A 3095-nucleotide genomic window follows, 5' to 3' on the forward strand; every position below is an offset into this window, starting at 1 on the left:
GTTGGTCTAAGGACATAGAAGGACATAGGCAGACAAGGTTCTTTGGGTGAATCTGATATCTTCTATTAGACCAACTTAAATAGCTGGAAAACAATTATTAAATAAGCTTTCGGGTTCAAAAACCCTTCGTCAGGCTAAGGAAGTTTCAGCAGTTGGTGTGTGCTCTTCCAGGATGGAATGAAAAGTAAAGAAGCCAGAGGCTGGGCTGGTATGCATACAAGACAGGCAGTCAATGTAGACTCCTCAATCTACACTGACTGCCTATCTTGTACACATACCAGTTCAGCCTCTGGCTTCTTTACTTTTCGTTCCATCCAGGAAGAGCACACACCAACTGCTGAAACTTCCTTAGCCTGACAAAGGGTTTTTGAACCTGAAAGCTCGCTTAATAATCGTTTTCCAACTATTTAAGTTGGTCTAATAAAAGATATCAGATTCACCCAAAGAATCTTGTCTGCAAATAATCTATAGTGAAGTCATATCTGTTTGTCTTTATGGTCCCTAGGAATGAGTTAGATAATGTGATGAAACCACGTAATGCTTGACAATGTAGAAATGAGCCTGTGGAATTTGATCAGAATATAGCAGGCTCAGAATGGATTTGTCGTTTTGAACTGCTGTCACATTCACAAGTATTTAATGTTTTCCTTCATTTTCCTAATTGTTGAGAAAGGTGCTCCAGCTTGTCTGCAGAAGGGACTTAGAGACTCCTTTTAGAGGAGAGTACACAGCCATTTTTATGGGGTTTCTCTTGTTTGTTCTTCTTTTTGTCCAGAACAGAAATGAGAGATTTTGTTTGTTTGTTACAGATTTATGCCTAGGAATCTGTAATTGCAATTATAGTTTATGGGGAGAGGGCTTTCTCATTCCCCTTCACAAATATTCTCTCTTTTCCCTTCTTTACTGTATGTCTTGCTTTTCTGCTGGTTCACGCAGATCATACATAAAAGTTGCAAACAAAACTGTAAGTATTGTACTATAGAACTGATGCTCAAAAGATACTACAACCAGTGACAATGTTGGTTTGCATTGTTTTACTTAGTGATATTTTTGTTCACTAAAATAATCAAAACCAGGGTCAGGGAACATTGATATCAAAGTTGGTTATGCCTGAGGAATTAACATAAGAAAGCTATGTCTTGATACGATCACCTTGTAGTCTTTACAGTTGATCAAATGCAACATAGCCTACAAATAAGCAAGTTCAGTGCTCCCTCATGTGGCAGACTGTTGACATTAATTTCATTTTGATATCTCAGGCTCCCTGCTAGTGAGAAAATCTGCTTATATCTAGGCTTGAGCGGTGCCAGTCATCCCAAACTACTTTTATGCTACTACTAACCATCTTTATAGACATCATAAACACAAATAGCACTGAATTTTTTTTTATTTGATAACGGGGGGAGAAAAATCTGTCACCATCTGATTGACTGAAATTTGTGAAATAAAATTGACAATAAAACAAATGTCTATGTACGTGCAAACATTGCAGATCAAACTGCTAAAAGAAATAACTAAAAGACAGGTCTTGAGCTAGGATCAAGCAGCAGAAAATTAGTAAATAGGTAAATGACTAATAAGTAGGTCTTACTTTTGAAACTTCCCATATAAACAAAGAATAAACAACAATAACACCACCAAATAAAGCCACAGCAGGTAATAATTGCTCTTCCAAACTTCTATACACTATATGTTATCATTCTGTTTTTCAGTTATTTCCTCTGATAAAACTGACTTCTGTGAAGTCTCAGCAAGGCCATCTTGGCTAAAAGCATAACGATAGACAGGAGTCTGTCTAATGCCCTGTTATAATGAAGAAATGGTGGGTTTTGGCTTATTATTTTTATACAATTGGAGACTTGAGCATCAGATTCTCTACAGCAATTAGATATCACTGTCCAGCGCTGGCTGACATGTGAAGATCTTGGAACATAAAGGTGGCTCTTAGTAAAGCGAGGTTCTTCTTGGTCCACAGGTAACATAGGAGAATGTTTTGTTTTTTTAAACAAATTATTTTTCGATAATTGCTTTTGACCCTTGTAAACAGTTTTGGTATTGTTTTTAAAAGGAGAGCCATCACAGTGCTTCTCTATAGGTATCTGACATTTCTGTTTGCCTTTGTAAGTCCATTTGGCTCCAGTTTCTGGTTAAATCATTCTATTATACATCAGAGGCAGGTGTTCAGCTTTAAATATTGACAGATTTTTAAGTAGGAACAAGTTTGAAGCTTCTAACTCTGCTAAACATATTCATTTGACTGTTACAATCAAAAAACTGTAAAAATGGTGGAATGGAAAGATACAAACAGTATTATTGACATTGTATTGTCAAGTGTTTGCACTGAGACCCCATGTACCATAGATTTTATTTTAAAAAATCATATTTATATCCATTTACATAAGACTTACACATTTTAAAAGAAATACATACACAGTAAATACGTAAATGTCTAGTATATTACAGTAGAACAGGTGGAACAATGTAAAAATGAGTGGCTCCATTTGATAAAAGCATTGGCTGCGCACTACTGCCTAATTTATGACGACAGAGATGCTTGGGGGGGGTCTTGTTTGTTTTTAAAATTATTAAGGTATTTCATTACTCTTCTTGAAACTAACCAATAACTTAATACATGAAAAGAACATCACATTTGTTTGTTTGAGAAACCTTTACGTGTTCTCTTCCCTATTACCCTGTTTTTCAAGAGAGTTTTTACTGCTCTTTCCTAAGATAGTGGTAGTGCACTTCAGGTAAAGTAGAAGAAAGAGATGATATCTAAAGAAAAAAATAAACAAGTATTAATTAGCAAAATTATTTTAAAATTCCTTTTTTGCCCAGCCTTATTTTATGATGACACTACTGGGAATATAAAGCGTCATAGCATATTTCGTTTTTCAGCATAAACTTGAATATTAGAGAGGGAAATGTGCATTTATTGTTAATCTTTCATTGCTTTCTGGGGAAGAGAATGGAATAATTATAAAGCCTCACAGTGTTTAATCTAACATATGCTCAGCAGTTCTTAAACACTGGGTGCATCTTCATGTGCATTAACATGCTTTAGTTAATGCGCATTAAAGTAGGCCAATGCACAT

The 3095-nt window shown here is 35.5% G+C and overlaps 1 protein-coding gene across 4 annotated transcripts in view; it reads right to left on the reverse strand.

Annotated features, from left to right (window-relative positions):
- Window positions 1–1369: 1369 nt before the first annotated feature.
- Window positions 1370–3095, reverse strand: part of PPFIA2 (PTPRF interacting protein alpha 2) — an 854871-nt gene continuing 853145 nt past the window's right edge. For all 4 annotated transcript variants that reach the window (XM_019514802.1, XM_019514801.1, XM_019514804.1 and 1 more), the window contains one exon: window positions 1370–2775. The gene's annotated coding sequence lies outside the window, so the exon portion shown is untranslated. The remainder of the gene's footprint in view (window positions 2776–3095) is intronic.

The sequence above is a fragment of the Gavialis gangeticus genome, unplaced genomic scaffold (assembly GCF_001723915.1).
Source record: "Gavialis gangeticus isolate Ggan-Ray unplaced genomic scaffold, GavGan_comp1, whole genome shotgun sequence".
NCBI classification, from domain to species: domain Eukaryota; kingdom Metazoa; phylum Chordata; order Crocodylia; family Gavialidae; genus Gavialis; species Gavialis gangeticus.